General features: G+C 33.4%; 3 long non-coding RNA genes across 5 annotated transcripts in view; 2 read left to right on the forward strand and 1 right to left on the reverse strand.

Moving 5' to 3' along the window:
* Positions 1 to 10,081, reverse strand: part of LOC109841886 — a 74,148-nt gene that overhangs the window by 28,781 nt on the left and 35,286 nt on the right. The window lies entirely within an intron of this gene.
* On the forward strand, positions 3,054 to 7,672 carry LOC109841888. Its single transcript, XR_002247285.1, has 6 exons — positions 3,054 to 3,178; positions 3,263 to 3,322; positions 3,418 to 3,544; positions 3,869 to 4,131; positions 7,385 to 7,445; positions 7,540 to 7,672. It is a non-coding gene; the product is annotated as an uncharacterized LOC109841888 (long non-coding RNA).
* On the forward strand, positions 8,090 to 8,997 carry LOC109841889. The gene is made up of 3 exons (XR_002247286.1): positions 8,090 to 8,630; positions 8,710 to 8,770; positions 8,865 to 8,997. It is a non-coding gene; the product is annotated as an uncharacterized LOC109841889 (long non-coding RNA).

Here is a 10,081-nt window from a genome sequence, read left to right on the forward strand (position 1 = left end):
AATAAATATGAAAGAGAGAGATTTGATTATGTAGATATGTTACCATATACATAAGAATAACTATTATAGTAATAATTAAATGAATAATAATATTAACAAATCATTAACAACCAAATATTTATATATATATTATATATATACTAAACTCATGTTTACATTAATAATAACAATAAAAAAATATTAATTAAAAAAAACGTAATCAATTAAATTTATAATTAACAAAACTATTAAATTAAAATAATATAAAACCAAATTTTTAAATCATGTAAAATTCTAAAAAAAATCAAGAAAAATACAGATACTCTTTTAAAAATAATAATTAAATATTTTAAAATACTAATAAATTATTTTAACTAGTATCAAAATTCACGGTCCTTACATATGAATTTATTTCTTTTGGGAAAATTTGTGTATAAAGTTATCAATTGGGGATATATAAGGTAACAGATAATTAATATATCAAACACTCTTTAGATAAGAATTGTATATCTATTAAAGTAACAGACAATAATTGTTACAGGTGCTTCAAATACTCTTTAGATACTGTGTACAAAGTTATCAATCGGAGATATATAAAGTAATTAATCTGGGAAGTTAGGATTTGTTATCAATCGGATGGGAATTGATAGGAATAAAAGATTATTGACTGTTGACTTTGTGTAATTAATTTTGTATAGGGGTAAAAGTGAGCAGGGAACAACTTTGATAGGCAAATGGTATTGCAGTTATTAAATTAAATAAAGAAATGGACAAGAAAATGAACGTGGCATGGCTAGAGAGCAGGATAACAACTCGTGGCCCTTTGATAACCATGAAAGGGGGACAGATGCGACTCCGAGTTAAAATTAAAGAGAACTGAGACTCCGCAGTCTCCGGATCGGTTTCTTCTGTGCAAAAGAGCAAAGGTAACCGAACACAAAGCCAACCATCCTCTTCCTCTCACTTTCGCTTCACTACCTAATAAAAGATCTTAATATAGCATATTTTGTGAAATATAGTAGATAACTTGGAGACATCATAAATGAAGCGGAGAGAATCATTGTTTTGACAGCAATCTTTTAATCGGTTATTTTAATCAGTTAAATTTTAAAAAAAGAAGAGGAAAGGTATCTATTTTATATTTCAGTTTAATCAAATTAAATATATAATCAAATAAATCTAAATTACATTAATATCAAACATGAAGATTTACCTTTATAAATGGGAGAACCTGCAACAATCAAATCCTTAATCCTCAAAATTCTGCAATAAAATTGAAGTAATTTTTTTTTAAAATTAAATTGCCTTAAAATGTAATTGCAATGTAAAACAAATATCACCATCACCATTAAATCAAATACACAATATTTCTAAAGAGTAATTATGCATGAAAATATAATAAAGAAACATACATGTTGAAGGAGATGGAGTTAGTATAAAAATTGTGTAATTTCTTGGTTTATATATAGGTACGAGGTATTACATATGATAGGATAATAGTCATAATTAGAGTTTTATTAGGATTTGAATTATATTACAATCAAGTTCCTATTAGATTGCGGTAGAGGATGAGGTAGCTCTTTGTGATTGCTTGGTTGGCTTGCTTATTGATATCTTTGGCCACGTTGGTGCATGAAAGAAAACAAAGTTTTTTTAACTAAAAAATCACGAATTGGTTTTGAGTTGTTTGGCATGGTTTTATGATATGGTGGAGAGCCACCCAAAAGGAAAGAAAAAATCAATAGAGATCATATCAATTACTTAAATTGTTGTTATGATCAAGTCAAGTGACGCGTTGAATTATAAATATTGCATTTTTAAAGAATGTAACCTAATGAAAGTGAAAATTTGAAAGCACGAGGCGGCTAAGAAATTAATACGGTCAACTATCGTATTAAGGCTTGTAATTATTGAGATCGGTTATTTTAATCGGTTATTTTTGTTAGTTCTAAAATAAAAGCATCGTTTTCCCATCATTAAAATTAAATTTGAAAATTAGAATTTGATTATAGATAAGTAGTTCAAATATATAAAGGGGCGTATATTTGTCTAAGAAAAGATTTTTGCGACTTGTGCTTTTAAACGGGCAGTATGATAGACTCGAGGAAACTGAAATTCATAAGAATTTAGAGAATAACTTCCAAACTCCTAAACCTAATGTAATTAAGACTCCATTAGATAATTTATTTTTACAAGAAACTCTCAAAGATACATAAATCAGAAATAATATTTGCACATAAATTTTTTTAAGCATACATATTAAAAGAGTACCAAAAGTTTCTTAATCTGATTTTCTTCTTAAAAAATTTAGTTATTATATATTTTCTCAACTCTAAAGATTAAACACTAATTGGACTAACTTCATTAAATTTTTAGTTGAATAATTTTTTCATAAAATTTTCTTCTTAAAAAATATTAAAATTTTAGTTAATAATGTAAACTGTAAGCCCACTGGCCCCGCCAACTATATGCGAACATATTCTCTCTCTCTTCCTTTTTCTAGGGACAAAATTTTCAAAATCCATACCTGATTGTTAAAAATTCTCAACAAACTCGTATTCAAACTTAATTTTAAAAACGATCCAGTTTGAGCCTGAAACTCGGATCGTTTTTGAAATTAAGTTTAAAATTATTTTTTTTAGAAAGAGCAACATATCTCGAAGTTTGGTCGTATGATCGGATATGTTGCTAAGGGGACAAAAATTATGCGGACCAAGGAAGGGACATTGTGGAGGTGTCCTCTTCCTTTATTGCATTAATGAGTTGGCCATACCGGGCCAACTCATTATGCAATAATTGGAGGGGTACACCTCACCTGTCCCATTCCCATGATCCATATTTTGGTCCTTAATCATTTCCTTTTAGAAAGAGTGTTGCATAAAGGGGAACCCAAAATATGGGACCAAGGGAAGGGACAGGTGAGGTGTCCTCTCCTTATTGCATAATGAGTTGGCATGACCAACTCATTATGCAATAGAGAGGGGACACCTCACCTGTCCCATCCCATGATCCCATATTCTTAAATCATTTTCCTTTTAGAAATAAAATTCAAAACATGTCGGTTTTGAAAATCTGTCCCTTTTCTCTAGTTTCTCTAGTTAAAGATAGTATTTTTATTTGGCTTACTTTAATCAATCGGGTTAATTTCAAACCGCTACGAAGGGAACCAACTTGATGATCTCCTCACAAGTCTCCGCAGGTTAACTAAATTTCTCAACTTTAATCATAAACCTGATCCTCACTTGCAAATTTTAATTGTTATGTTAACTTCTTTTACTTGTAGGAGCGTAGAGTTAGCAAAAGCTTCGAAACGGGAGCAACTGCAAGATAAAATGTGATGAAGGTTGTGTACTTTTGTTATTTTTTGATTACCCATTTGAGGTTTATGAACAATGGTGGGATTAAAGTTGATATTTTGGAGGAACTTGATTTCTGTAGCAACAATTTGCTATTGGGGTTAACGATGTCACTTGGGTGCTCGAGAGAATGTCTGAAAGAGAAAATCTTGATTGAAACTCATAACATTAAGACACCTCCCAGAAGAGCTTCATTGGCTCCACTCCAGGTATAAATCCTGGTCTATTCCAAATTTCTTTATTGATTAATAATTTATACTACACACGAAAATTTGTTATGCAATGTTATGCTTCGCAATTTCTATTTGTTTATGCATGATGTTCATCAATCAATGTAAGTGAAATATTTGCTTGCGTTGAAATGGAAATCGCTACTTTTTGTTGTTTCCTTCCAAACATGAACGGTGCTGACTGAATTATTAATTTTTTGGTACACAGGATTAGATTTTCCAAATATAAACACACACAATGCTTACATTTCCCGTCACTAGGGATCCCTTCAGTGAATCATACGACCTCTGTGTCTTGTTCAGGTGGGAGGAGGAGGAGGTGGTGGTGCCCTTGCCTACTGAGCCCGAGCTTTCGCCATTGTTTAATAAGTGTGATGCCATTCTTTGTGATCCGCGCTTCAGAGAATACGGGTAGCCCTATTACTTCCTAAGGAATGGACTCGAAAGGATAACGGGTGATTTCTTTCATCATCTTCACGATGTCAAATGCGGTCTTTGGAGGCGCTTCAATATGTTCGCTGATGAAGTGGATCGTGAGATCCACCAGTAGCAGTTCGATCACCACCGTAAGTTTCTCCAATCCCGTGGACTATGTATGATTTAGATATTTCCTAGGGTTTAGATCTATAACCTAATTGTTTCTGTATGTATTCTCTGTGAATTAAACCGAGTGAGTCAATTTAGCTTTAATTTCATGATATTAGCATGAATTTGGCATTATCTAGGGTTTAGAACTATAATCTTCAATGTAATTGATTCTGGATATTTTTTTAGTGAAATTTCACCAAGTGAGTCACTTTTAATCCCATCAAGAACACATTACTTTAATTTGTTGAATTTTTATAATGATTATCCTGTGAGCAAGTTACTGTAATTTTTTTTTGATTTGTGGATTCCATTCTTGATGTATGCTTTCACACAAATGAACTGCATGCTGGCTTACATCTCTCTACGCAGACAATTCGTATAATAATCCTTCAACAGAAGAAATTTCCCGGTATGATATAATCTAAACCCACCTTCTTTGAATTAGAAATGTGGTCAAAAATTGGATTAGGGCTTATCATCTCAAATGCTTTTAATCCCTTTGAAACAAAGTCAAGGTACAATTGCTGAAAAACATAGTACTCTTGCCCTTTTCAAGGATTCGTTGATCTAAGGTAAGTAATCATCTCTAGCAATAATAGGAAGGGAGAAACCCAAGTTCGTCATCCGTCTCATAACAGCACTGACATACAAATCATTCTTCTTCTATAATTGTGGCCAGCATTCTGTTACAAGTATCACGACACCAAGATGAAACAGAGGTTTGAAATTGACTCTCGCCAAAACTGAATATCTACCACATGTCATACTTGAGTTTTCAGACATACTCTCTTGATCTCAGGATTTCAAAATCAGTAATCACTTTATCTAATACCTCGAGCAGTTCTTTCTCTGTGACATTGAGTATCCGATATCCGTATTACATTGTTCGAGTGCTTCACAGACCAAAACCCACATTTTGGAGTCCAGTTGTTCTAAAAGTATATTAAGACTTCTATCCATAGAAGGAAGATCCAGCAGGTTCTCAGATTCTATACAATCGAATTACTGAATTTCCAACCTTCACATCGTTACCCCTAAGTCAACTTCTTTCATTGGAGCAGACGATAGGGAGTCATAAACTTTGTTCTGTTTGAGATCACCTACGAATTTATCAAATATGTCCTATGAATTTATCAAATATGTACTTCTCAGTAGGGAAAATTTTGAAATCAATTCATCATTAAAAACGTTCAAATCATCATGATTTTCTACATTAAGCTCCGCCCAACCATAGATCTCATCTCAATTAGATTGGCGAATTCCCGATTGAGGATTAGAATTAGAGAGGACAAGTGTTTTTACCTCTCTGAGATCCAATTCCAAGCCATTCTTCAAGGATCTCCAGTCACCACGTTGTCATTGCAACCCCATCTTCCTCTTTGGCCTTGGAACCTAGTCGCGCGGTTGCCGTCATGGATTTATCAATGTAGATGGTCCATTCAGGAGTAGATTTAAACTCTTGTGGCTACAGATAGAAGTAGTGATTGGTTAAAAAAATGGGGCGTTAAACTCTGGCAGTTAGAAACTTCTAAAGAGCTTTGCTCAGTAATTATTACATGCAAGCTGCGCGTTGAGCTTGAAACTGCTTAGAAATCAAAGATTTCGATGCTTTGGTTAGAGGAAACATGTCGAGTAGTGAGCATCTTTTTTACTTATTTTACAAGGAGTGAGTGTCTGCCTGCTTAACACTTTGTTTTATTGCAGTTATAGCGGTATGGCAGGAACTTGAGATCTAAAGATATGAGTTTATCACTTATGCAATATCTCGCTAGCGTGAATAGGAATTTAATTGACTCGCTTAGTTCTTTTTTCTCCTTCAGGTTAAGTCAGGGAAACATCTATGGATGTATTAGCATAGAGGTCACAACATGTCTCACTGCTCTCACAAGTCATCAGTTGATGTTAACTTCAGTAACTACAGAAATGATGCAGAGCTGCGACTTTAGGTGCGAAGATAGGGGGGGAGATTTGGACTGTGTTTATATGGTTTTTTTACTTTGCTTTCTTTTTGGTTTAAAGGGGTTTGTTTACCTTTCGTTTTCTACTCGACTGGATTACCATGTGCAATGCACCGTAGGAGACAAAATATTGCAAGTCTATAATAATTAGTCTGCCTTTTTCATTGAACCTAGTTTCGCATGGATGATTTAAATTATGCAATGCATGCTTTATTAGAAATACTCCTACAAGTAATTATTTAGGCTAATTAAAGCATCATTAAACACATTTGTTGCAGCAGTTTGTAGTTCAGCGTTAAAGACGTGTCCGACGTATAAACGTTGTGTCTGTAACGATTCGCGAATGACACTAAATATTCTTACGGCACTCGCGGAAGGCAAAACCGTGATGACGGAATGCTACAGAAAGTAAACATGTATAGTACTGTGTTCCCATGAGGATTTGTGTGTCATATTATACAGCAGTTAGCAGAACTTGTATCGTAGGGAGGGTTCAGAACTAAACGCCACAATAAAAGAGCGTCTTAGGTAGGCCGAGGTCTAAACCCAAGATAATCCATTCAAAAAACAACAATGATACATCTCAGCTTAAAGACAATACACCCAATCAACCGCTCAATCTCTCTACGAGTCTCGGACGGGGATCTACTTCACATGCCATTATTCACAATAACCGATGACTTTACTTTAATGATATTCCTTAGAGAATGAATATTGTAGGCTCTGAAAACAGTAGAGAAAAAGAGGCAAGCGAGCGGAGCTCCTGGACTTTGTAAGCTGCGAATTCGATTAGCAAATTAGAGCTCTGTTTAGTCTTAAAATCTATCTGTAGATCAAGCAAACACCAAATACTTCTCTTTTATGGTTGGGGGTGGGGGGGTTCGTGAATTAGGCAGGAGTTTTGCCGAGTTCTAATTTCTCCTGTTTGGCAACGTGACACTATGCGCATCTTCTTTGTTAAGTATCTTATGCATAGTATTAAATACATAAGACGGCGAACATACGACACCCTCTTTCTTAGACAACGAAAAGTATACCTAAATATAGGACAATTGAGAATGGAATCAGATACCAATTTGGGTGCTCAAGGGACAAATTCTATACCTCTATAAATTTTATTTGGTTTGTTTTAATCAAACATGTCAATTTCAAGCTGTTATGAAGGAGACAAGCTTGATGATCTCTTTAAAACAGGTTAGCTAAATTTCTCAACTTTAATCACTAACTTAATCCCTGTTTGCAAATTTTAATTTTGTTACTTTTTAAAATGTAGGAGCATAGAGTTAGCAAAAGCTTCGAAAGGGGAGCAATTGCCAGATAAAATTTGGATGAAGGTATGCAAATTTGTTGTTTTCTTAAAGACCCATTTGAATTGTATGGACAATGGTGGGATTAAAGTTGAGATTTTGGAGGAATTATTGTGTGCAGCAACAACTAACGCAACAATTAGCGATCGGAGATAATGATGTCACCAAGGTGCTCGAGAGAATGTCTGAAAGAGAAAATTTTGCAGATAATGATAGCATTAAAAGACCACTTAGAAAAGCTCCCTTGGTTCCTCCTCAGGTATGAGTCCTGTTCTATTCTAAAATAACTTCATTGACTAATAACTTACTACTTCACACAACTATTTGCTGTGTACAGTGTTATTTTGCAATTTCTACTAGTCTTATGCATGATATTCATCGTGTAATGTCAGTGAAATCCTTATTTGCATTCAAATAGAAATTGATGGAAATTGGTACTTTTTTGCTGTCTCCTAAACATGAATAACACTAATTGAATTATTAATTTTTTTGATACACGGGATCAGAAAATTTTCCAAGAATAAGTACACATGATGATTATATATCTTAGTACAAAAGTAATGTATTGTATACCCTTAAATGATAGAAGTAATAGGAAATCTATGTATTTATGTCCTAAAAAAAAGTTAAATAATGCATTTTGCATTCTCTGCATTAATAAAATTCAACAATGATACATCTCACTTAAACAAACACCATCAACGCTCAATCTCTCTACTATCTTCACGGTCTACTTCCATTTGCCATTATTCACTAATAACCATGACTTTATTTAATGATATTTCCTAGAGAAAATATTTAGTGCTCTGAAACCATAGAGAAAAAGGGCAACAGACTCCTACTTTGTAGCTGCGATTCGATGCAAATTAAGTTGTTTGTCTTACAAATCTATTTAATCAAGAAACACCAAATACTCTCTTTTATTTGTCAATTACAAGTTTTTGCAGTCTATTTCCTTTGGCAACTGACATATGCCATTTCTTTGTTAAGTATTCTATCATATATTAAAACATAAGAGGGAAACATACACACCCTCTTCTTAGAAAGAAAGTTAACCTAAATATAGGACAATTGGAAGATGATCAGATACCAATTTGGGTGCTCAAGGGACAAATTCTATACCTCTATAAATTTTATTTGGTTTGTTTTAATCAAACATGTCAATTTCAAGCTGTTATGAAGGAGACAAGCTTGATGATCTCTTTAAAACAGGTTAGCTAAATTTCTCAACTTTAATCACTAACTTAATCCCTGTTTGCAAATTTTAATTTTGTTACTTTTTAAAATGTAGGAGCATAGAGTTAGCAAAAGCTTCGAAAGGGGAGCAATTGCCAGATAAAATTTGGATGAAGGTATGCAAATTTGTTGTTTTCTTAAAGACCCATTTGAATTGTATGGACAATGGTGGGATTAAAGTTGAGATTTTGGAGGAATTATTGTGTGCAGCAACAACTAACGCAACAATTAGCGATCGGAGATAATGATGTCACCAAGGTGCTCGAGAGAATGTCTGAAAGAGAAAATTTTGCAGATAATGATAGCATTAAAAGACCACTTAGAAAAGCTCCCTTGGTTCCTCCTCAGGTATGAGTCCTGTTCTATTCTAAAATAACTTCATTGACTAATAACTTACTACTTCACACAACTATTTGCTGTGTACAGTGTTATTTTGCAATTTCTACTAGTCTTATGCATGATATTCATCGTGTAATGTCAGTGAAATCCTTATTTGCATTCAAATAGAAATTGATGGAAATTGGTACTTTTTTGCTGTCTCCTAAACATGAATAACACTAATTGAATTATTAATTTTTTTGATACACGGGATCAGAAAATTTTCCAAGAATAAGTACACATGATGATTATATATCTTAGTACAAAAGTAATGTATTGTATACCCTTAAATGATAGAAGTAATAGGAAATCTATGTATTTATGTCCTAAAAAAAAGTTAAATAATGCATTTTGCATTCTCTGCATTAATAAAATTCCATACATTTATATGAGAATATTACATGCACTAGGACCTTATCTTTCTTGTCAGTAATTTCATGTCATGGGAAAAAGTTTCATGGTCTTAATTATACTGGCCTAAATGTAGTTTATACTAGGCTATTACCAGCTAAACAATTCTTCAAGCTGAGAATTTCCAGAAAGAAAATTTCTCAACTTGTAGAGATTGTATGCTCTGATTTTTATAGTTATGCATCTGTAGGTTGTCTAAAAATTACTACAGATAGTTGATCCTCGCAAAACACTGATGATAAAAATTACAATCTGATGACTTCCATGACAACAGACGAGAATTACAATTTGACGACTCTCACATCTTCAGAAGTCAAAGTACAATGGCTATCGTCAATGGGATGCAAGACTCAAGCTCTCATCGCCACCAAGAAGGACCCAGTATTAAACAAAAGGAATGATCTCCGTTGATCTTTCTCACTTTTGTAATCGGGAATCTTATTAAAGGATTGTAATAGCCTTTGTCTAAGTCAGTTAGAGAGATCTTTACATTTTGAGAGATTGTAATTTCTCTGTCTATGTCGGTTAGAGAGATTTTACGATTTTTAATTCTCACTATTTTCTTTAAATTTTTCGACCAACAAAAGATGACGACTCCGTTAGGGACTAGCTTTTTCATAGATGAAGAAGTAGTGGTG

Source organism: Asparagus officinalis, chromosome 5 (assembly GCF_001876935.1).
Source record: "Asparagus officinalis chromosome 5, Aspof.V1, whole genome shotgun sequence".
In the NCBI taxonomy this organism is placed as follows: Eukaryota; Viridiplantae; Streptophyta; class Magnoliopsida; order Asparagales; family Asparagaceae; genus Asparagus; species Asparagus officinalis.